General features: G+C 40.8%; 1 protein-coding gene across 4 annotated transcripts in view; it reads left to right on the top strand.

Annotated features, from left to right (window-relative positions):
* The window catches only part of TENM4 (teneurin transmembrane protein 4), a 2,953,639-nt gene that overhangs the window by 1,521,282 nt on the left and 1,406,518 nt on the right, over positions 1-25,839 (top strand). For all 4 annotated transcript variants that reach the window (XM_040489711.1, XM_040489706.1, XM_040489709.1 and 1 more), the window contains exon 7: positions 21,519-21,596. The gene's annotated coding sequence lies outside the window, so the exon portion shown is untranslated. The remainder of the gene's footprint in view (positions 1-21,518; positions 21,597-25,839) is intronic.

Genomic DNA, 25,839 nt, shown 5'->3' with positions numbered 1-25,839 from the left:
TTAAGTGTTACCTCTTCTGTGAAATCTTTCTTAGCATTTCCAGATGGGGTTCTAGTCAGCACCTTGTATGTTCTTTTCATGTGACAGGTGAGTTTTAATACTTCTTTGTCTTTTCTACTAGATTCTGAGGTCCTTGAGAGCAGAGAGAACCGTCTTGTCCATCTCTTGGTCATCATCACCTAGAACACTTCTAAGCCCACAGTATACCCTAAGTAAATATTTGATTAGTAAGTTATTATGCATGATGAACAAAAGAATTAAGTACATTTGAAGAGGCGGGCTTTATTTATATTCCATGGATGAATTTCTTCTTCCTTCTGTACCTTCTTTTGAGGGCACAGATGCATTGTGCTATCCCCGAGCAGATTCTTAATCTACCAAGCAGGGCAGTGATGCTGTGGTTAGGGTCCATTGGCTGGAGGCTACAGTAGTAGATCACTTGGTGGCATTTGAGTTGCTCAGAGTGGGAGCAATGGTCTTGTCTCACTCTGTGATAAAGATAAGGCTGTCAAGTGGTTCATGACAATGTGGGCATCCGAGATGACAGCAGAATTGACCTGTCACATGCAGAAACCTATGGAGAAAGAAAATTAGGAGGTCATAGGACTCCTGAAGCATTCCCTTTGGAGGCTGTAATATGGAACCTACATTGACCAAATGAGTGACAAGAAAACGGAAGAGAGAGCCTAATAAGTACTGCACACTGACTGTGTGCTGAATGCTTTCATCCATTATCCCATTTACTTCTCACAGTGACTCTGCAAGGAAAATGTTGCCATGAGAGTTCTAAGAATAGTTACCATATAATAAGCACTTTATCCACACTATTTTACTTGGTGTTCAAGCAATATTGCATTATACTCTTACCCTTCATTTTACAAATCTCTGTCTGAAATGTGCATTTCAACATGTATCAAACTTATACGACTTTTCTAAGGGTTGGTTTTCTTACTAGGCCTGTAAGCTTTTTGAAACACATATTTTACTGATTATCACACTCCTCAGAACTAAACATAGTCAGTTTGAATTGAATTGAATTTTTCTACACCAAATTGCCTTAATACCTCTTTGAGGGTTGGGAAGGTATATTCTTTATTTTTATATTCTCAGCTCCCTGTACAGTGATTTTGCATTACAGTTGACTTAAATGGTTATTGGATGGATGCATGGGAGGATGGATGGATGAGAAGGTCCAGGAAAGCGATTAGCAAGTTTTCTCCACTAGATTTGGAGGTGAAAGAGGGGATATGAGGTGAAAAAATACTATCATGGGAAAGGATCTTGAAAGTCAGCATCTAGGTGAAGCAATTGAAGAATTGTATGGAATTGTTTTTCCATAGCATACAATTTAGATCAGAACATGGAGATTGGGAAGTGATGTATGAGACCCTGACACAAGGTACTAGAGTGTATATCTTCATTTTTAGGATTACTTGTGGTCACTTTATTTCTACTGTAGCACTGATAGCCTTTTCCATGCAGTCTATCTTTTGGAGCCAAATCAATTTGATAAAAATGGTGACATGAGGATAATATGACTTGAGTTGTTCCCTCAGGCAGCTTGCAGACTACCAGAAGGTAAATATATTATCTTCAGGAACAGCTGTAACCCAAGATAGAAAAAGAAGAAATGCACTGAGATGGGCTATAAGTACTCACAAAAAAGGAGAAGTTAAGACACACTGGAGTTCTTTTTTGAGCCAAGGCTGCCTGAATGAGTAAAGAGAATGAGGGTAGGTGGAGTCAGGGGAAAGAACAGCTGGAATAAACTGGAAGAACAGCCCTCTACAACAGAAACAAATTTGATCCTCAATGTAAAGATAATGAAACTGAAATTCAGAAAGGTAGAATAAATTGGATGAGTGGGGTGGCCAGAATTCAAACCTCAGTTTTCTGATGCCGAAACCCAGGGTCTTAAACATTTGGCCAGTCACCTTCATGAATTAAGGTGGTGTCAGGAAATGGAGAAGACAACCAATAAGAAGTTGCAATACCAGTATGAGATATTTACAGAGCCATACTCTCTTCTAAGCCCTTAACTCACATTAAGTCAGTCTTCACAATAGCCCTGTTTTACAAGTCAATAAACTAAAACCCAGACAGGTTGAATCACTTGTTCAAAGTCACAGTCAGTAATGATTTGAACCCAAGCAGTCTGGTTGCAGCATGTGTTTTGAAATAAAAGCTGCAGGGTGTGCCTGAGTGCTTAGTCAGTTAAGCATCTGGCTCCTGATTTCAGCTCAGGTCATGATCTTAGGGTTCATGGGTTTGAGCCCTGCATCTGGCTCTGTGCTGACAGCATGGAGCCTGCTTGGGATTCTCTCTCTCTCTCTCTCTCTCTCTCTCTCTCTCTCTCAGCCCTTCCCCTGCTTGTTCTCTACCTCCTGCCCCACCTTTCTTTTCCTCTCAAAATAAATAAACTTTTAAAAACTGCAAAAAAATTATAGATGAAGAGGAATTAGTATCTTCTAGATGCTCCAAAGTCTTTCAGGAATGATTACTTCAGAACTGGAATCGAAGTTCTAACCTCCTCTGTACCAAGGGTCTCTCTTGGGTCAAAAATATGATCATCCCTTTCTTGTTTCTCTCTTAAAACAGGATAAAAATAAATAAATAAAACTAACAACACCAGAAAAAAAACCAAGCTGTAATTAGCGTCCTTATCAGTGGAATTCAAAACAAAAATTAAAAAGCAGCTGAAAGGACTCCTTTGAAATGGAAAGGAAACTATTTTAGATTACAAAAAAGTATGCCAATTAAAAATGATTGATATGTTATTTTGTTAGTGAGTCATGTTACCTTGTTACAGTTTCATTCATTTCTTGTTGACTAATGAGCTCATTGAAATAAAGAGAGGAATTTAGATTGAACTTTAATTTTCTTTAGGGTTTCACATATGTTTACATTTCATTTTAGTTGTTAAGCAATCCCTATAGTTTGCTTCTATTTCCTATTTAACTTGAAACTAAAAAGGACAAAGAGAAGAAGAACTTGCAGTTTGGCTGAGACACAGGCCTTGTTTGTTGGTGTGTGTTGATGGTTTAAAATAATGGAAATTCCCTTCCGTTAATAATAAACAAATTATCGTCAAAGAAACAGAATCACTATTGGCCAAATATGGTCACGGATAGATGGTGGGGAAAAGTCCTCAGTACTAGCAACTTTTCTGACTGTATGGCAATGCAAAAATAAGATTGGAATTAAAATGTTGATCCTTGTTCTCCCTTGGTTCCTTTTTAGCCATTTGTACTTGGCCATGAGACAGCATCTCTGTGCCTCCACCAGCTCCTTTGGTATGTGGAACATAGAGTGCTATGGGACCCACAGGGGATGATGTGGAAGAGTGCTCTAAGATGTATGGGGTCCTAGAAATACACGGCCTCTTTAATATTATTTCTGACTTTGGTCCTCTTCATCCATGGGAAAATAGCTTGAGTCATCACAGCTATTAAGGAAGGTCCCCCCTCCAGATCTCCAGCCCCATTAATGTGACACATATTATAGTGGAAAGAGCAGTGAGTATAAAATCGACTTGATGGGGCACCTGGGTGACTCAGTCCGTTGAGTGTCCGACTTCAGCTCAGGTCATGATCTCATGGTTCCTGGGTTCCAGCCCCACGTCAGTCTCTGTGCTGACAGCTCAGAGCCCGGAGCCTGCTTCAGATTCTGTGCCTCCCTCTCTCTGCTCCTCCCATGGTCATGCTCTGCCTCTCTCTCTTCTCTCTCTCAAAAATAAACAATTGGCTCAATGACATCCTTTTTTAAAAAAATCTTTCCCGTGATCACATGCTTGGGGTTTCTCAATTTTGTTAATGTTTGCAAGGAACTAAATTTGGGCTTAATTTATTATCATTTTAAAAAATTTCATTGATGCCTGCTATTTATTTTTTCTTCTACATTTTTGAGTCTCATCTCAGCAACGCCTATCCTCTGGATGGAATGAAACTGTAACATTCCTGCCCTGTGCAACCACTGATATTTCTGGTTAGCTCTCAGCCCCAGAGCAGCTACCCATTGGTAGGCATATCATTTGCTGGTTCTGATCATGCACTGCCCAACACACGAGAAAAGTGTCCTCCTCCTGTGATTTGCCCCTTGCACCTTTCATTCAGCCTCTCAAATACGTCCTTAAATTCACCAGCAGCCCCACAATCTGGTCTTGGCCTCCTTAGCCATGCCTACTGTACGCTTCCACTTTGCTGTTCCAGAAGACGCTTCCATTTGTTGCATTCCGGAAGAGGCACCTAGGCAGAAAACTGGGGCACTTATTTCATTCACCTCCTCTCTCTAGGGCCATGGTCTTGCATTGCTTATTGTCCAGTGTCTAGAAACAGTGCCCTTGTATATTCTGTCCAGTTTTGTAACTTTTATTTTTCAGTCAGAGGACAAGTTTAGTATCAGTCTGTCATGGCTAGAAGCAGAAGAACACTGTGTTTCTAAGAAGTGGGAAACTTGGGGGCTAGTTAGGGATCGCTTCCAATCTGTACACCTTGTCTTCATTCATTTATTTGCCAATTAGTATTAGCATCTACTTTTAATTTACCCAGAGGGTCTTGGTGAAGACCAATTTAGATAATGGTTGTGGAAGTGTTTTGCACACTAAAATATGTATTATGTAAAAATTATGTGACATTAAACATGAATAGTTTTCATTAAGCACAGATGCTTAAAAGGATTAGTCAATGTACATGATGAAACAAGTGTTTTCTGGCATCTCAGAAAGGGAGATAGGAGCAGGGGGATGACATTTATAATTAATTACTGTGTGCCACATGCTATACTTGTGGCTGTATTTATTTGAGGAACCCTTTAATACACGTCAGTTTTTTTTCCCATTTTACAGATGAGGACACAGAGATTTAAAGGGGTTAAATCACTTGCACAACCAAAAAATGATAGATTCAAAGCCTGATCTGTGGATTGCAAAGCCTGTGCTTTGGACTTGTTTTTCAAAGATTTCTTTCTCAGACTGAAGGGCTTTGTATAAACATCTAGACCAGATTGCTGAAACTCTGAGATTTACCAACTGCAGAAGGAAACCCAGCCTATTATGGTGTGCTGCTTTCTTCTCAGTGGTTTTTTTTTTCTTTTTTTGAACTTGTTGGAAGCTTATTGTGTAAACGGTTCTGAGGAGTGTGAGAATTATTAGTGACAGCCACATCCCCAAAGAACAGAGTCACTCATTTGTGTGTGTGCATGATAATGAGTGTGTATGCATGTTTCTGGAACTGCTTCTAAGTAAGTCCTCTCCTTTTTTTGCACCAGAAATCTGGCTTTAAATAAAACTATTAAATGTAGTGTAAACATCACTAAATTGGGATGTTAGCATTTATTTATTTATTTATTTATTTATTTTTATTAAAAAAAATTTTTTTTAACGTTTATTTATTTTTTTGGGACAGAGAGAGACAGAGCATGAACGGGGGAGGGGCAGAGAAAGAGGGAGACACAGAATCGGAAACAGGCTGCAGGCTCCGAGCCATCAGCCCAGAGCCCGACGGGGGGCTCGAACTCACGGACCGCGAGATCGTGACCTGGCTGAAGTCAGACGCCTAACCGACTGCGCCACCCAGACGCCCCGGGATGTTAGCATTTAAAAACTGTTCCATGCCTTTTTAATGTGTTTTGCTGTTTTCCCTGCCTAATTATCATTATTGTCAATATATGTTAGCATGACCTTTTCTGATTGAATAACTTCAACTCTGTCTCAAGTGCTCACAATATCTTAACTTTTAAAATTAAATTATGCTCCAAAATGACGAGTATATCCTATCACCAGAGGAAGCAGGATGGTGGGAAGGGTATGGTCTCCGTCAGAACCTCAGAATCATAATTTTTAACAAATGAGGATCAGAGAACCTAAGGAAAAGAAAGTCAGGGCACGGACAGTACTGGCTTGAATTGTTACCATGTAGGCACTATGTTGGGAGTGATTTCGTATACATCACCTCATTTAACAGCCACAAAACTCCAACAGGGAAGAAATTGCTATCGCTCTTGACAGTAATTGACTCAGAAGGGAAACAGGCTCGCACAGCTCAGTGTGGAGGTGGAAAAGGGATGTGCCTCCCACCTCTTTCTGATACACAAGCCCAAGCTTGTTTTTTTTTTCTTTTTTGTTATACAAATGGCTACTCAGTGTGTTTTTAAAAGTGGAAACCTTTTGATATTGAAAACTCTAACACGTAAAAGAGCATCCTGGGTGACTGTGAACTACAATGCAAGTGGGTAGTCCTTTATCATTTTGGCCTCAGATTCAACAAACATGTATTAAATGCCAGTTATGTGCTAGACACAACATCATTTGCTTCCATGTTCATTATCTTACACACATTTCTAAGTTTATTTTTAAGTGTATTTATTAATTTTGAGAGAGAGAGAGAATCCTAATCCGGCTCCATGCTGTCAGCACAGAGCTGTGAGATGATGACGAGCCAAAACCGAGCTTAACTGACTGAGCCACCCAGGCGCCCCTATCTTATTCCCTTCTCACAGTGAATTTGGAAAGTAGGTGATGTTCTTCCCATTTTATTGCTGAATGTGAAAATGCCCTGGCAGTGGCTCATTTGTGTTACTTCTCAATCCAAAAGTGAAGGAAATTGAAGGGGAAAGAGTCATGAAGCAGCTGCAAGCTTTGCCACAGATTACCCAAACCTAGAGCAAAGAGTAAACATCAGAGACACTCCAAATCAAAGTTGTTTTGCCAAGCCTGTCCGTACCACTTTTAGTGTGACTTAGCAAGCATGTGGCACCACAGAACCTTTCAAGCACTAAGCCATTATTAGTGCCCACTCTAGAAAAAAGGAAAACAAAACAAAAAGGAAGAGTTCCTGTTCTGTAACAGCCCGTGGTCCCATCAGAACTGCCTATAAAACTAGTCTGGGAACTTAAAGCACTGTTAATTAGCTCCATTAAAAATGATGTTGCTTGTAATCAGAACCATTGCAAGCCTTACATAGCCAATATTTAGATGACAGCCAAGTATGTGTGTGTGTGTGTGTGTGTGTGTATAGATACAGATATAGATATCTATATATATCTATATATATACATACATATTTTTTTTCCTCGTCCTGGGACTTCTCAAGAGGGAAAGGAAAGTGTTAATATTTATCGAGTACCTACTGTATGTCTTGTGCTCTTCTAGCATGTTTATATGCATTAGCTATTAATCTTTGCATGCATTATTTTTCTGTTTTAAATTGGGGAAACCATGTCTTTCAGAGGGTAACTGATTTGAAGTGACCAAAGTCTCCTAGGAAGCACATAATGTAATGATCGAGTGAGCTGTAGAGATGGACAGGATTCGGTCTGAAACTATACACTCTTCTTTTCAACTGTGTAACCAAGAGGAAGTTCTGAAACCCCTTGAACCTACATCTTCAGTGACAAAGTAGGGGTAACGACAGGGTAGTTGTGGGGATTAAATGAAATCATCTGCACGGATTCATGTGACACTTTCTTTGATACATCTTAAGTGTTTGGTAAACGTCAGTTGGCAAGGAATGTGGTGGTATTCATGTCAAAAGCAGCATTTGTTTCAGATTAATTCTCAAGTCTGGTCTTTATTTTTTTAATCTTTTTTAATGTTTTATTTATTTTTAGAATGAGAGCATGAGTGGGGGAGGGGCAGAGAGAGGGAGACGGAATCAGAAGCAGGCTCCAGTATCTGAGCTGTCAGCACAGAGCCCAACAAGGGGCTTGAACCCATGAACTACAAGATCATGACCTGACTTGAAGTAAGCCACTTAACAGACCGAGCCACCCAGGTGCCCCTCAAGTCCAAAGTCTTTTATGACACCATGCAGTCTTCTACAACAAGCTTTTCTCATCTTGGGAATTCTTTCTTTGCATGTATTAGTTAACTTAAAAGAGGCAACTTCAGTCATGAGTAACCTAAAATCGGCTTAGATGGGGCGCCTGGGTGACTTAGTCGGTTAAGTGCCCGACTTCAGGTCAGGTCATGATCTCACTATTCGTGAGTTTGAGCCCTGCATCCGGCTCAGAGCCTGGAGCCTGCTTTGGATTCTGTGTGTGTCTTTCTCTCTCTGTCCCCTGCTTGTGCACTCTCTCTCTCTCTCTCTCTTTCAAAAATAAATAAACATTAAAAAAGTTTTAAATCAGCTTAGAAAGATGAAAGACTCATATTAAACCTATTAAATCTTTGGTCAGTAAGTTGTTTGCTTTACTGATGTTTTTTCCCCCTCTTGGTAAGTCTTTCTGTAGGTTGAATTATTTCCATTCCCACAAATGCAATCTGTGCCATTCTGGGTGGAAATGCAACTCAGTAACTATCATTTAGACCCAGGAAAGGAGACCGGATCTTGAAACATCTGGAGACAGAGTGGCCATCGTGATGGCAGAGCAAGGTATACAAAGACAGTTCATTAGTTCCAATTAACAAAGGCTCCTCTTCCACCTTTGGGAGATACAAGGATTTGTGGTACAGAAAACCACACAGGTTACTTGTGTGAAGGACTGGTAATCATGGCACACTAGGGCATCTTTTGTAATTTCTTCATTTTCTGTGTGTAGTTGGTTCTCACTAGGAGATCACAGGTGTGAACTGGCAAAAGTATGAAACCAAAGCACAGAGGCCTTAGTTGGCTAAAAGGAAGGTATGCTTTGGAGTCAGAAGACTTGAGACTGAGATCTATCTATATCTTGCACTTTTCTAGTAGTATCACCTTATGCAAACCATTTTTTCTCCACTAACTTGGTTTTTTGTAAGATGGAAGAAAATGGTAATAAAATGAAAAAAAATCCCTCTTCTTTTTACCTCTCACAAGTGTTGGAAACGTCCTATATGATGGGCATGAAAGTGCTTTATGCTGATTCAGTCAGTCAGCAAATATTTATTAAGTATCCATGTGTCAGATACAGTTAAGGTCCAAAAATAATTGTTTTTATTGTGGTTGTGGTATTAGCCATGAATTGTTTCCCAATCCACAGAGAATAATCATTCCGGAACCTAAAACCCATTTCTAGCTTATCTTCACACTTTGGAAGAGCATTAAGCTGCGTGCCAACCCCTGAACATCCAAGTCCACTTACACCCAAGCTGCTGTTTCTACTTCTTTTTTTTTTTTTTTTTAATGTTTATTTATTTATAAGAGAGAGAAAGAACGTGAGTGGGGTAGGGGCAGAAAGAGAAGAGAGAGGGAGAATCCCATTGCACTGCCAGTGCCGAGTCCCATGCTGGGCTGGAACTCAGGAACCCTGAGACCATGACCTGAGCTGAAGCCAAGAGTCAGATGCTTAAGGACTGAGCCACCCAGGCACCCCTGCTGTTTCTTCTGGAATGCTCTTCCCTCACTCTCCAAATCATGCTCCTGGCTCAAATACTTCTATTGAGATTAAACCCAGGTGTATTAAACCCCAGAGAGAGGCCTGTTTTCTTTTTTATAACGTACGCCTTTTCTGCTCAGGGCTTCTCAAATTTAAATTTGCATACAAATCACCTGGGGATCTTGTTAAAATGCAGATTCTGGGAGTCTGCATTTTTAACAGTCTTTCAGGTGCCTCTGCCCCTGCCAGTCTGTGGATCACCCTTTGAGCAGTAAAGTCTTAGAATACTAATTCTGGGCTTAAATTATTCATCACCAATAATGCACAACTATATTTTGTTAAATTAAAATTTACTGGTAAATTCCCCTCTGCGAATACGCACGTTAAGGGAAGTGCCTGATGGTTTTAATGAAGTAAGAGAGAGGTGAGCTTAGACAAGTCCCATTGCCTCCTTGGGCCCAGTTTTCTCATCTGTAAAACAAGCACCTGGCCAATTCCTGCCTTGCCTCCCCACCAGTGTCCCTGTGAGTGGCTTCAGAGCATTAACTGTGCTATACAGCCCTTTTAAAAGTAATTATTTTACTTTCAGTGATTTTACCTTTCCGTTTATTTTTAAGCCTCTTTGAAAGCTCTTTGTATGGGGCTTGTCATGGAACTAAAAACATGTCAAGAGGCAGTTGGTGTTCTTGGTTGTCAGAGTCTCTGCTAAATGAAAGGTTAAATATTCCAGAATCAGGGCCTTCCAAAGGAAAGCCGTACCCCTGAGAGCCACCAAATATCTCTTCCTCAAGGGCCATGCTCATGATGCAGTTCTTTGTCTACCTTTCATAAATTTGCGCCTTCTCTCTTCATCATGGCCTAGTAACAGCAGCACGGACTCTGGGGTCCGACATTTGAATGAATGTAGGCAAGATGATTCCAAGAGAGTTAGCCTTCCTGAGACAAAGTATCCTCATCTGGTAATCTGTGGAGTGGAATTAACAACAAAAAATAATAATAAGAGAAAGAGGAGAAAGGGGAGAAGGAGGAAAAAAAAACAAACAAGAGGAAGATGGATAAAGCTGTCTAACTTTTGTGAAAGTCAGACCTGATCAGATGCAGTGTCTGGCTTGTAGCTGGGTCTTTGTGAATGTAGATTCTTCCCCCAGCCTATCCTTAGCCGTCCTTTCTCTCTCTGTTTCTTGTCCTCTTTCCAAACTTCTTCTTCTCCATTGGGCTTCTTTTACCCTCCATCATCCAAAAATGTGTGTGTGAATAAATGAATGAATAGGAGAAAGGATGAATGGGCGATGTTATAAATACTTGGCATCTTTAATTTGACATTCTGTCTTTTCGAATCTCTGAAGTGTTTTCTTCTTCTTTTTTTGCTTATAACATTCTTGTAAGACATCATCTTTGACCTTGCTTATGGGCACCTTTGCTTTACCTCTGGTCCTTGTGTTCTTATGCCTCATCACTATAACTGCGAACTTCCTGAGGGGGAAGACTGGTTCTTATTCATGTCTGCATTAGCTGTGTCAAGCATGGTGGGCACATGCAATTCTGCCAACAATGTTTTGTTGAATGAATGTATGTGAAAAGGAAAGAAGGAAGAAAGGGAGAAAAAAAAAAAAAAAGAAAGGAAAGGAAAATGAGTTTGCTTTTCTAAACTGAAAGTCGCTTTTCTCAGACAGTGCCTGGCACATATTAGGTGCTCAGAACATACTCACCAAAGATATCTTATTGCCAATTTAAGTCTTGGGTGGATTCCCAAATGCCAAGCACATGATAAGAAGTGTTTGATTTGGGGACCTGCAATGACAAACACAAAGAGTAACCTGGAGAAATGGAGAAGGAGAAACCATCTTTTTTCAGTTCAAAGATGTCAAGCTTTCATGTCATTGTCCACCCGGCCTCTGCAGGTGGATGGTTGCCAGGGCAACCATGGCGCTAAGCCTTTGCATTCATGGAGTTTTCCATTGATAATTGCTAATGTGAACAAGTGCTGGCTTGCACTTTACGCCTGCCTGGCTTGTAAGTCTACCTTAATTGGATGTGCCAAGATTGAGGAAAAAGTAATCTGCCCTTTCAAGACAACTGACAGGGAGATGAAGTGTTGTTTGGGCCTTTATTGTTACAATTTTGCTGACAAAATTACTATGAACTGTCTTCTCTGGATGCATAGCCTGCCTTTGTTGACAGAACCCTGGTGTTTATCTTCCAGGGGTGGTATATTAAGTCAAGGGAAACTGTGATGAAACGTTTGGAGCAGTTTCGTGGAAATTCACTTGTTTTTTTTCAAGAGCAGTGGGGAGACTTGTGGCAGTGGGGAGAAGCCTGAGGATATGAGGAATTAGAAAGGGGTGAAAAAGGAGCTGATTACATACTATGGGCAAGACATCGCGTCGGCCTTTCTAATGCACATGGTCTTAATCTTCCCCATTCGTACAAGGTAGGTGTAAAATCTCCAGGCTACAAGTTAGGGAAACTGGCTCTAAAGGTAAATTCCTCTGAAGTCTCAGTTTGAAATTGAGACATGTTGTCAGGATTCAAAGTCAGGTCTTCTGGAGGATAAAATCTGTTCCTTTATCTATTCCTGTCTGTCAATGGGAATTTGGACAAGTCACTTCCTTCCTGCTTGTAATTTTCCCTCGCTGGTCCCATTTTTGCTTTGTGAAGTCTTCCCAAAGCAGTCCACTCCTTCCTGCTCCGACGGCTCTGTTAATATTTAAATAGATTGACCTCCATCTAGAAAACTTCAAGAGCCTACCAGGTTTTAGGGACAGTGGTAGGTGCTAAAGACACAGGTGGATAATTTGAGTTATTTTATAGGAGCTTACCATCTAGATTCTAGGAGAGGCTATAAAGGAACAGATGCATTCAATTAGAGAGAGTTGGTTAAAAAGAAAGAAGTCTGTATGTGTGCTCTTGAGCACAGAGGAGAAGAATTTTACCAGGAAACAGGGCCAGCAACAGCCCAGAGAGCAGTAGTATGCCCAGGTGAAGAGCTATGGGACGTTTAGTATTTCAAGAACAAGAGGTAACTCAGGAGCTACTGGAGACGCTGACAATGGAGAAGGGTCTTATGAGGGAGTGTGGTCATAAACCCAGAGATATGAGAGATTGGTGTTCTTTGCGGTGGGGAATTTCCAATGATACATTTCAAGGCCAGAATCAGCAAAATTTTTCTGTCAAAGGCCAGAGAGTAAATATTTTAGGCTCGCAGACCACATATGGCCTCTGCCACATATTCGTCTCTCTTTTTTTTTTCTTTTTCTTTTTTACAACCTTTTAATAATATAAAAAACCTTCACTGGTGGGTGTAAAAACATAGGCTGCAGGCCACATTTTGTCCAAGGCTGTCGTTTACTGAATTCTGCTTTATGGCTTAGTCTCCAATCTGTCATAGTCCTGGTCACCAATCTTTGATGTCTCAATTGTCCTCTGAAAATTTAATGCCTACTTAGGATCAATATATAGTATCTCATTTAATTTGCACAACAATCTATTTATAAGTTGTAAGAGCTTAATGATTTTTTTTTTTTTTTAAGTTGAGTAAACCCTGAAGACAAGCAGGAGCACTTCATAATTCTTCAATTCCCATGGACCATTAGAGATTTCCTAAATTTTTAAAGTGTAAAACGGTTGGACTTTTATTGTGGACATAATTTAGTCCTGCAGTACTTCATAAGTGCATAAGAGCTACCAAATAGGGTGGTATATACCCTAAACCATGTATAGAGTACCTGATAAAATAAGGATTTTTCAAAGTTAGTTTTGGCTATATGACATTTTTCACTTACATGCTGACTCTAGAAGGAAATTTTCACCCAATAAGGTGTGCACAATATAATGGGACAGTTAGTGTCCTGGCCTACATCCAGACTCTCTAAAAATGCAATTCATATTTGTTTTAGAAATCATGTCATGTGTGGAGCTGATGATTGACAAAAACCCGATCATGTTTTCAGTTGCACCATGGCCCAATCATACCTCTGCCGTTCTATACAAGCAAGATTGTGTTGTTATTGCTCTTGTCTATTTCTTTCTTTTTATGTTTTTTTTTTTTAATTTATTTTTGAGAGAGAGAGAGTGCAGAGATAGAGAGTGCAGAGAGAGAGAGGGAGACACAGAATCTGAAGCAGGCTCAGGCTCTGAGCTATCAGCACAGAGCCTGATGCAGGGCTCGAACTCACAAACCATGAGATCATGACCTGAGCCAAAGTCACACGCTTAACGACGGAGCCACCCAGGTGCCCCTGCTCTTGTCTGTTTCTAATTGAAGTGCAAATCTTTTTTTATACTTACCCCTGTGCAATTTCATTGCCTGAATTTTAACTCCCTGATCAAACTGTTGAGCTTATCTTGATCTTTGTTTTACCATTCACCACATTATCTGTCCTTCCTAATTTCTTAGAAACCAAGGTTTAGAAGGTCCTTGAGGTTCTATTGGTTGGCACTACAGGGCCCTAGCACTTAGCTACCCACACCCTGCTCGTGCACTTCCAGTGATGGGGAAGGGGGAAAGGACTCAATACTTCCCACTGCATTACTGAACAGCTCTACTTGCTTAAAAAATGGGGTAAAACAAAGGAGCAAACAGAGGCTCACTCTCAGCAATTTGTGTGTGTCATCTTATCTTATTCTCCAAGCAACCAAGTGAATTAAGTGTTCTTATATTAACTATAAAGATGAGAAAACTGAGGATAAGAGAATGTTCATTTATTTGTTGCTCCAGCTGGGAAGCAATGGAGACGAAATGTAATCCCTCTCTGACTCCAAAGTCCAGTGATACTTCCCTGCTTCCATAGGTGACTCATTATCACTAAAGATCTTCCCTAATGCTGGACCAAAGTTTCTTTCTTTTGTGCTCTGTTCACTGTGCCCTCCAGAACAATGCAAGATGAATTAGCTCCCTCTTCCCCTGCCTTTGCTTGTTGGAGGGCATTATTCAGAGTCAGGATAATGCAGCAGCTTGCAAGCTCTCAGGAGGAACAAGCAGTGGACCTTGGGGGTAACCACATGTGGGGCTATGGACACAAGTTTTGACACAAGATAAATTTGGGTCTGGATCCCAGCTCTTATACTTACTCTGTGACATGGTCAATTCATATCAGTTCTCTGACCCTTATTTTACTTGGTATAAAATGAGCAGTATAAAAAAAATTAGTTTAAAAGAGTCCTACCTCCTAGTGGGTGTTGTGAGGGTCACCACCATGATACTGGCAAGCTTGGCACAGTGCCTTGTAGAATGAGTGCTGGGTCATGTGTGCTGCCATGTTGTTCCCGAGTATTCTGGGTTTTTACAAGAAGCAATGCATTCATTTGTGTCCAACAAGGCAATACTCATTATTTAGCTTGTAACCGTCTTTTTCTCTGTTACTGATGAAAGCATTGAATAATAACAGTTCATTCATACTTTCATCCTGTGTAAGTGCCAAGGGATGAGGTTAAATTCATCGCATATGGTACCTCATTTCTTCCTCATAATATCCTTGAAAGGTAAATACTGTTGTTATCATCCTCATTTTACAGAGGGGTAAACTGAATCTCAGAAAGGTTATGCAATTTGCCCGAGGTCCCATGGGAAGGTGGTAGTAGAGATGGGATTCAAACCAAGGCAGGCTGGCTCTGCATCAGTCCTACTCTTAGCCTCTGTGCTGAACTGCCTCAGAGCAGCTCGGGCCCACAGGAGCAGAGATTCCATCTTGCTCTCATTCCAAATACTACTCAGCTCTGTTTCCTCTTGGTATTATTATGATGTCTTCATCTCTCCCCAAATCCCCAATACTTTGTGTGTTCCATGACTTGTCCCATCTTCCTCAAGAATGCAAAATTAATTCTCACTAATATGAACAGTTTGTCTTCTTTGAACCTGTTTCCCCGTCTATAAAATGGGGATAGAGATCCATATTCAACAACGCTTTTGTGAATGCTAAATGTAGTCATTCAAACCCAGTGCCCAGATCAATGTCTGGCATGTCTGAATAGGTTCCCTTTCCTCACTGCCTACAGCATTTGCATTCAAACAGATGACTGAGCAGGATAATTCATGTATTTGCTTGCTCAGCAACTATTTATAAACTGCCTACTATAGTGGGGCTTGGTTTCTGCATTGGATGAATCAGAAAAAAATTATACTGGAACATTTTATAAACTATACGAAGGAAACAGATGGTCTGGTGGGAGCCTAGAAGGTCGGTACAGCTTCCCAGACTGAGGGGAATTTGATCTGGGTGTTGAAGAAACATTAGGAGTTATTCAGACAGCAGGGGGAGAAAGGAGGCCTTCTAGACTTAGTCATCTGGGAATAGTGATGGAAAAAGTGTGAAGAATGCAAATATTGGCTTATTTACCCACTCTGTTGGTCTGTCATTCCCAGGAAATTGTACCTTCCATTGCTTCCCTTTTCCTGCTAATTTTTATGCAATGTACAAGCAACATAATAAAAATAAAGAAATTAAAATCAATGCATCCATCTAATGCATTGAATACTTTTCTTTTTCTAGTCATTGTCAATGAGATTCTGTCAGATTTTATTTGTATTAACTCGTCACTGTTGTTACAAATGCATTGTTTCTATTTTTGATGTTTACCATTACTCATGTATTTTCAATGACCTTTACTTTTACATATTATGTTTTATATTTTTAAACTGTGAAAAAGTCCCAAGGATAACTATCTTTGAGAAAGTCACCAAGTGTATAGACTTTGAACAAAATGCCTAGGTTCCAACTGTGATGCTATAAGTACTATTTTTTTTTCACTCTGAGTAATTTATAGAAACTTTAGTTATGTTGTTATTGTTGTTATTGATGTTGTTTTTTCTCTCTAAATTGGGATTAACAATAACTTCTTTGTATTTATTTTCACAAAAATCGAATGGGTTGCATAGGAAGCACTGAGCCCAGTGTCAGGTGATTAATGGTGGCTACGATTATTAACATATATTATGCCTTTCTATTTTTATATACATATAAATATATATGTAAGGATACCTGATTTGATTCTTAGCCAGGGACAAAAGCACACATTTCTTTCTTTTCTTTTCTTTTCTTTTCTTTTCTTTTCTTTTCTTTTCTTTTCTTTCTTTCTCTTTTAAGTTTTTTATTTTTTATTAAAAAAAATTTTTTTTACATTTATTCATTTTTGAGAGACAGAGAGAGACAGAGCACAAGCGGAAGAGGGGCAGAGAGAGAGAGAGGGAGACATAGAATCTGAAGCAGGCTCCAGGCTCTGAGCTAGAGCCCGACACAGGGCTTGAACTCACAAACAGCGAGATCATGACCTGAGCCGAAGTTGGACGCTCAACCGACTGAGCCACCCAGGAGCCCCTTTTGTTTATTTTCTTAAGTTTATTTATTTATTTTGAGAGAGAGAGAGAGAGAGAGTACGCACACAAGTCGGGGAGGGGCCGAGAGAGGGGGAAAGAGAGAATTCTAAGCAGGCTCAGCACTGTCAGCACAGAGCCCCATGTGGGGCTTGAACTTACAAACTGCGAGATCATGACCAAAGCTGAAATCAAGAGTTGGGTGCTTAACCAACTGAGCCACCCAGGTGCCCCATTTTTTTTAATCCACCCTTTTTATTATCTGTCTTTCAGTAAGAATCTTATGAAATTGAAGCATTACCAGATGCAACTTGTTCATTGACTCGTTCAATTTGCTAAATGTCCGCTTTGTCCTGAACACTGCCGTAGGCTCCTATGCAGCTCGCTCTCTGGATGGGAAGGACACAGATAAGCATATGATGACAATGCAGTGGGATAATGGCTGTCTACCAACAAGGGCTGCACAAGGTGCTGTCGGACTGAGAACTCAGCATCTCATCGTGGCTCCCTGTGCCCCAGAGTGACATGCTCCAGCATCTTCCACAAACCCCCTACTCCTGTCTCCACCCCTCTCCCTTACTCTCCCCCACATGCATGCTTTCTTCTGGTTCCCTGCTCTTGTTTCGAGTAGGATCTGTGCACAGGCTCCTTTTCTGCCAGAAACCCTTACTCAACTCTTCACGCGTTGCCTCTTTCCCCTTGTCATCTCAGCTCAAATGTCATTTCCTCACAGAGCCCCAAGCCATCTATTGGCCTGTTGCCCTCTTTTTGTTTGTTTGTTTCTAACCTAGCATCTTGATCATTTTCTTCTTAGGATGTATCAAGTGTGTAATTGCATAGCGCCCCTTCAGGCACCCCTTCAGTGTTCTGCTTCATGCAGAGACCATATTTGTATTCATCCTTGTTCACACAATACCCAGTAGAATGGAATGGAGAAAGGGCTCAGTAAAATACATACTCAGTAGATGAAAATCAGGGGAGTGATCTATGTATGGGTTCAATCTCACCAAAGGGATAAAAGTTGACTAGAGGGACATGGAGGAATCATGTTTTATTTTTTTTAATTTTTTAAATATTTACTTATTTTTTAGAAAGAAACAGAGTGCGAGCAGGGGAGGGGTGGAGAGGGAGGGAGACACAGAATCTGAAGCAGGCTCCAGGTTCTGAGCTGTCAGCACGCAGCCTGATGCAGGGCTCGAACCCACAAACCATGAGATCATGACCTGAGCCTAAGTCAGACGCTTAACCGACTGAGCCACCCAGGCACCCCAGGAGAAATCACGGTTAAGTATCATGATTTGGAGGTAAGCACACAAGTTTAGAATCCATTCCGATTTGTCTTTAAATCTCCATCTTGCTACATACCAAATACATGATCTAGGCAAATCATCTCAATTTTATGGCCCATATCACCTTCATCTGTGAAATGGAGATAATAGCACCAAATTGCTAGGTTGTTGTGAGTAGTCAACTTAAGGTATTCAAAGCACGTGGGTAAATAAACAAAGAGCATTATCATGTGTGTCCTCAGATGTGATAAGGAGGACCATGAATTGTGTGGGCTGAAAATACTTTGGCAGAGTGAGTCCCCATGTTTCAGTCTGAGAGGGAGAGACAGTGGTCTGACCTGAAGCACTAGGCTGCTGTGAGGAAAATTGAATTGTTGCAAAGTCTTTGGAAGTACAAAGTGCCTACAGCCAATTTTTGAAGGTCAAAGATTTATAGTTTTTTTGTCACAGCATCCAGAGGATGTAGAATAATGGTCTCTCCTTATCCTAGGCACTCGATGCTGTACATGTGGTAGTTCATTTAATACTAATCATCTGTAAACTACGATTTCCCTCGCTCTACAATTGAGGAAGCTGAGACTCAGAGATGTTAGGAAACTTCCTCAATACTATGGAATCTGTATGTGACAGAGCTGGACTTCCGGCCAAGTGGCATGGTATCGCCAGTGTGCTGCACAGCCCGTGTGTGCAGAGAGCCCTGTGGAATTTAAATTGTTACATGTATGAGTTCGAATTCCTACTCCACCACTTACTAATTGTGCAGCCCTGAACAAGGTGTATCATTTCCCTCAGCCTCCGTTTCCTCACTTAAAAGATAGAAAGATGGTGATATGTCCTTAGAAGGGGGTGGTGACGTTTAAACAAACCAGCATATGTGGTTGGTAGGTGTGGGCCTCGTAGGTGATGCTCAGTGAAAGGTAGCTTGCCTTACCACTCACACTTGTACTGAAATCTGCTCGTGGGTCTTGACAGAGTTGAGATTTTATAAGCCTTGATGGCTGTTAATTGAGAAATATGCATCCGTGACAGGTAATCAATACGCTCATTTGGCAGTCAGGTTCCAGATGAAATAAAGCTAAACGATGATGCAATTAGCATGTACAAACAAATCCCCCACAGAAGCCAAATAAACTTGACTGTCTTCTCCATCCTAATCATGCCACTGTGTTTGGAATGCATCTGGAAGGCATTTTCCCGGTAAATCTGGACCCAGCTAAATAAATAGAGCTTCTTTCTTGGATGTTTGCTTTACCTGCTTTCTCCTTGGAGCTCAGTTTCCCTCCGCCCAAGGTAGACAGCACGTAGGCCTGACTGCTTAAGTGTGAAGGGCACGCTGCACACCTCGCTGACAGACAGTGTCCCCTGAAATTCACTTTGTCATTTCTTTCCCGGTTCTCAGACAGAATGACAACAGCCAGCGATTTTAATGGGGAAACAGTTCAGGAGGCAGGTTCTCAACAGTCTCCGGCAAATCTTTCTAAAAACATCCTTCTCCTGTATTGCAGTGGGTGAATTACCAAACAACGAGGTGCCTGTCTCTGTGGTCACTTTCACACTAACCTCTAACTTTCTCGTCTGGTTTTCACAACTGCAGTTATTAACTTGAAAATGCATCATAACTGTCACATGCCAGTGAGCTTAATAAATCATAACCTGAGCTGATTGTTTAGCTAAAACAGTAAGCCATGATTAAAAAAAAAAAAATCCTACATCCTCTACTTATTAGCCCGGTGTCTTGGGCAAGTAATGTTAATCCCCATGCCTCTGTTTTCTATCTTTCCAAAGAGGGTGATGACAGTACCTGGCACTGGGTATGATGGGAAGGCCAAATGAGATCATTTATGTAAAGTTCTGACATCACTGGCTGGTGCAAAATAAACTCACAATGCATACTGTAGCTATTATTGTCATTACCACTCTAAATTGTAAGTCAAAACCGAAATGAGACTAATTTGGGTCATTTAACCTTTCCATCCAGTCCTTTCTGGTAGGCTTGGGATATTGCAAAGAACATGAGCTTTAGGGACATATAAACTTGGATTCAAATTTTGGCTCTACCATTTATGTGTGACCTCATGTAAGTGACCTAGCTTCTTTGAATATCAGTGTCTTCATTTGAAAGCTTTTTACAGAGTGTATGTAAATATAAATGTCTCCTCCCAGAAATTTGGAATTTTAGCTTAAGCTAAAGCAAGAAAACTTGTGACTGTATTAAGAGTCCGTGACTGTTATGGACCCATGACGATCTTGACGCTAGAATGATCTGAAACTGCTTGCAAAGTAAGTAGCCAGTGATAGGACCAGTAAACTGGAAAGGGCCTCTTGGTATCATCTTGTCTACTGCATTCATTTCATGGAGAGAAAAACCCCAAAGAAATTCAGCGGCTCATCTGAGATGACACAGTAGGAAAAGGCTGGGCCCCAGAGCTGAACCTAGTTAACTTACAGTGATCAATATTCCACCTCAGTCTGTCAAAGCAAAAGAACAAAATAAACAAAACACCAATTAATTGTAGATAAAAACAAAGGTTGAAGGGAAAGGAAAGAAGGAAAGGAGGGAAGGAGGGCAGGAAGGGGAAGAGAATCATCGAAACGAAGGTGGGGCATCATTTGGAAAGAATGGCAGTCCAGTGGTGCATATTATGGTGAAGCCAACGTGATAAAGTGGTGAAGAGGGTGTGCCCAGGTGAGCCACATGGACTTGGCTCCCACCTCGGCCTCCGCAGGGCTGTGTAATCTGCAAAAGGGGACTTCACTGCTCCATGCCCCAGGTTTTTAATATTACACTCTCTATATGCGTGTTGTGAGGGCTAAAGAGATGATTGGTATAAAATTATTAGTACAGAGCCTCACACATAGGAAACATTGAGTACATTTAGCTGCTCTTATTAAATGTGAAGTTAAGTATCATTTCTCCTGTTTTTTTTTCAATTTTTAAAGCAGCTGTTTTGAAGTCATTGAGATATTCTGCCTCCCCGCCCTTTTTAAGTTAAATGCCATGAAGCTAACACTGTGAAAAGGTGTTGGAAGTAATTACAAGAGAAGGAGAGGCTGGGGGAGGGGGCTGCAGAGGAAATAAGCACTAATACCTGTGCAGGACCTGCTAAGTATGTGTATGGCACTGTGGGGAGAGCTTTTTGTGTCTTCTATTTAATCCTTATCACAGGGCTATGGGGTAGGTATTGTTGTCCTCATTATACACATGAGGAAAATAAAAGTCTGAGCAATTAACGTTTGACCGAGGCATTTCTGGCATAAAAACCTCTTTCCTCTCCCTTTCAAGATATAATCCCTGCCTACCAAGAATGCAATGCAATCCCTGCCTACCAAGAATTCCAAACAAGCAGCCTACATTGCCAGAAATCATTAGAAGAAAGATCCAAGAAGACCATCTATTAAGGGGTTGATGTGTGTGTGTGTGTGTGTGTGTGTGTGTGTGTGTGTGTGTGTGTGTGTATGTTTTCTTTCTGGTTTTTAGGCAAGCTATTGCTGTTAGCTGTCCTGTGTCATTGCCATGAAGTACTCTTGTTCGTTTTCCCATCCTCTGTTCCCTTCTATAAACTGTGAATCACCACATTTCAAAGTAGGCAGTCTCTTAGTTTACATGTTCTTCTGTGTTTTCTTATACCCAGGATGAACAGTATTGCGGCTCACAAGAAAGCTCGAGTTATAGTCTTCTTCTTGGACATTGATGGAAACATCTGAATAAGGTAAAATCATATGCATTTTAATTAAATTTTATATATGATTAAGTTTATTATTATTCGCTCAAGCGTTTGTGATTTGCTTCATGCCAGTGGACGAGCCGGGAAGGGAAAAGCAATAACTGGGTGTTATTTCCCTTCTCTTTAGTCTTGAGCAAAACCCTGTGGGTTGGAAAGTGGCGTTCTCAACAGACTTTTGTTAGTAGGGTCTATCACAGTGGGTGGAGGAGATTGGCATTAAAAGTGCAGATCTTCGGGGCGCCTGGGTGGCTCAGTCGGTTGAGCGTCCGACTTCAGCCAGGTCACGATCTCGCGGTCCGGGAGTTCAAGCCCCGCGTCAGGCTCTGGGCTGATGGCTCAGAGCCTGGAGCCTGTTTCCGATTCTGTGCCTCCCTCTCTCTCTGCCCCTCCCCTGTTCATGCTCTGTCTCTCTCTGTCCCAAAAATAAATAAACGTTAAAAAAAAAAAAATTAAAAAAAAAAGTGCAGATCTTCTGGGTTTGGATGGATTGGCTTTCTTCCTTGTGTGTTTTGTTTTTGTTTTAAATCTTAGAAGTCCTGAGGAGAGGACTGAGTCTTTATTTGTAATGCAAAGGGAAGGTCTAGCACTTTAAAAATTCTTGCAGGTCAGATCCCCTCGCTGCTTAAATCCCCTCTCTGCTTAATAGATTTCAATTAAAAATGAGAAGAACTATATTTAAGTAAACTTAAGTAAATTGTTTGTTGTATGGGAGGAAAATATTTTCCTGTATCCTCAGTTTAGTGCCTGGGGCTCATGGATTAAGTTGACAAAAGACAGATTAAAAAGTTTATAGACGTGTGCAAAGCACATATACGTGGGTGATTGGGTGATGAGTAATTGAAAAGAGTTATAGATTGGGACTTGTGTGCTTAATTTAGGATGGAAAAGAGGCGGGGAGGAGAAACTTCTATAGGAAGATCACATAGGTTTCTTTAAGAAAGACAAATGGGTTTTTTTGAGAGGACAAACAGGAGATAAGAAAGTTTGTGATAATATTTGTCTCTACAGACATGAGTGGTCTTTCTGTCTTCTTCAGGCCCTAAAACTCCCCAGGAGACAGGATTTAACAGCAGATTTACTTTTGGCCTTTCTTCTGAGAGCATACCCACCCTGAGGAGGGAATTTATGGCTGTCTTCTTTTCTCAGAAGTTTCTGCCTTTAGTCAAATAAGGGAAGATCCAAGAAGGGCAGCTTTTTTTTTTTTTTCATCTGTTGAATCTCAAAAATCTTCAGCTAAAAATAATCTTCATGCCAACTCTGGGGTTCACATAGGTCCCCACACTGGCTATCAGCAGATATTCCTGCATTTGTCTTTTTTGTCTATTAGCATTTCACAGTCTGTTAACCTTTTTAGCTTAGAGTGATCAGCATTAACAGTGCATGTCTGAAAATACAATATCATATTTTAGCAGAAACTCATAAGAATATCGGATATTCTGTGCTTTTTCATACTGTAGTCTTTGATTTCAACCATAGCTCATGTCTAAGAAAGAAAATTCCAAAGGAGATTTTGTGGTATATCTCTGTGATGGTGACATTCTTTCAGGGTGCAAAGAAGAGAGGGGTATTTAAGTTACCTCCGCGGATGGGAAATTATTTTAAAAGTACCTGGAAGAGTAAGGAAATAGAGAAAATCATCTGAGCAATAACCTAGGTGAAGAAGAGAAACAATATTCAGCATATAATAGTGACCCAGATGTATAGCCCAGACTGTTTCATCCTGCCATACCTTTGTAACTGCTGAGAACCACCTCTGACTGTAGCCAGTCTACTGTCCTTAAAAGTCAGAGAGAGGCGTAATCCTTGCCCTCCACTCAAGTTATTACAGATGTCTCTGCTTCTTCTGTCTGTCTCACCACTTCTGTGCCATGCTGAAGTGCATCACACCTCCATATAACTAGTGGAGAAGGAACAGATTGAGTTGGCTTGTCACTACTCATGGTAGCACATTCTAGTGGGAAAAGTCCTTGTGTGAAACATCCTGTAGGTCCCTGGCCTGTCTCATGTCCAGAATACAGCTCTTTGTCTATTGCTGTTGTACACATATATTGTCCAATGAGTTGTGGTCAGGGTAACAAATCTGCATGGCTTAAAGATGACAAAGTGAAAGAAATAGTCCTGGGCCTCTTTCCCAGGAAGGGACTCTTGAAATATCAGGTATTTGTAGAAGAACTCCCATTTGGGGGGATGCTGGGTTTCTGGCCTGACCAGACTACTGGCTACTGAATCCCTATGCATTGCAATCTACTTTAGGAACTTTAGAATAGCAGAATTTCCCTGGTTCCTATGTGGGGATATGACTGAAACCTGTTTGGACCAGTCCAATTCTAATTTCCATTGAATAGGGAAACACAAAGTTGGACCAACAAAGAATAAAAGGGAAGCTACAACTCTATGCTATAAGGAGCAACGTAAGAGATGACCTAAGGGGGAGGGAGTGGCACTTATGAAAGAACCTCAAAGGGATGCTTGCTTGCGAGAAGGGTCCAGGGAGTGAGATATAAATGACCCCAGGCTTTCACATTTGTCTAGCTGTACCAAGAGATGCTGGGAATCTTTGGAAAAGCAAAGAAGGACCAATGGAATGTCCTTTTCTATATGCAACCCTGAGGTCCAGAGTCTGAGAGTAGCCAGTAAAAGACAACTTTGATAAGACCCTGAATTCATCCACCCCGAAGGACTAGAGTGGCCTCAGAAAGGAGAGACCAGAGTAGAAACACAAGAGTGAGAAATGAGTTGTGGAATTAATGAATTACTAACAGGAAAGTTGTTGTAATCCTCTTCCCTTCCTTCAATCCAACTTTCTAATGAGCTGGAGGGATCTAAGATCGCAAATACTGCTGTTTCTCCATTCGTTCTAAAGTACGTCTCTGTAAAACTCAAATAACAGGGTATTTTTTTTTTCTTTCACAGAAAAAAAATAAGTTAATGGATAAAATTCTTTCATTTTAAAACTTTCCTACCCCTATTTTCTCTTGAACCTCTGAGACCGGTTCTCATTCGGCCTTCTATGTGCACCTGCCAGTGATCAAATTAATAAAAAAGCTGAAAATGATGTTCATGGAAAGATTCAGAAATAGGTGATCGTGCTAAAGTCATGATGTATTTTTTTATAGATTTGAATGACCTTACTCTGGTTTTCTGTTGCATTTTTACACAGCAATCTAGTCATAGTTTCTGCTCATAAAAGTCATACCCACTTTCGATACTGGGTTTAACTGTATCTTTTGTATGAGGGCTGTGTAACGGTCGTGGTGTTGTGTGATTTCCAGGTGTTCTGCCACCTGCACAGGGTACAAAACCACTGTTCAGGGTCATAGTTTCCATTTGTGACTCCAACACGTGGATATAATATTTGTTATTATTGATTGTGTTTCCGAGAACCTCTTTCTAAAGCACTTCATTAAGAAGAGTTCTAGAATGTAAGAGGATATATTTGCCCAGATTTACCAGGCAGAGAGCTGAGGCTTGGGATGTGATAGGCTACAGGTCACTCGATCCTACTGAGACACATGGCATACTCAAGTAAATGCCAACTTAGTGAGTTGCCCAGGATATGCAGGGGGTGACTCCCTCTTCTTGGAAACTGTCCCTAGCCAGAGGGCAAATAGATGCCCTGACACCACTCTTACAAAATGGAAGCTAAAAACAATTCAAGACCAGTTAGCCAGACCTAGAAAAGGGACTGGAGAGGTGGTCAAAAATATTCACTGAGCCCCTGGTGTATTCCTTAGGAATTAGGTCAGCTGAGGAGGAAAGTCTCCAGGCTGATCTTTTGAATCTAAAGGGCCAGTTTCTGGGAGGAAGGCGCCAAGATGTGAATCATGTCAAGAAGCCTTTGAATTAATGGAATTGAACAAGAGTTCTCTACCACAGACATTTGGATGGTAAAAACCATGTTTGAATTCAGAGAGCCAGATTGCCTAGAAGGCTAATGCCAGAAATCAGATTTCCAGAAGCTACTTATAAAGAGAGAAATTTCATCGGAGTAGCCAAACCATGGATCTCCAGCCCAAAGTCCTTGAGAAATGGCCAGATGTCAAGGAACATGCACCAAATACAAACTCTAAGTCTGAAGGGCAAGACTTCCTTTTAAGAAGGCAGAAAGAAAACAGCTAACATTTATGGAACACTGACTATGTAAGTGCCAGGCACTGTTCAATATTTATGCATACCAACTCATTAAAATGAAAATGGTACTAATATCATCCCCATCTTACAGATGCAT

Source organism: Herpailurus yagouaroundi, unplaced genomic scaffold, assembly GCF_014898765.1.
Source record: "Herpailurus yagouaroundi ecotype Mexico unplaced genomic scaffold, PumYag 180, whole genome shotgun sequence".
NCBI lineage: Eukaryota > Metazoa > Chordata > Mammalia > Carnivora > Felidae > Herpailurus > Herpailurus yagouaroundi.
This window is presented reverse-complemented; position numbering and strand designations above follow the sequence as displayed.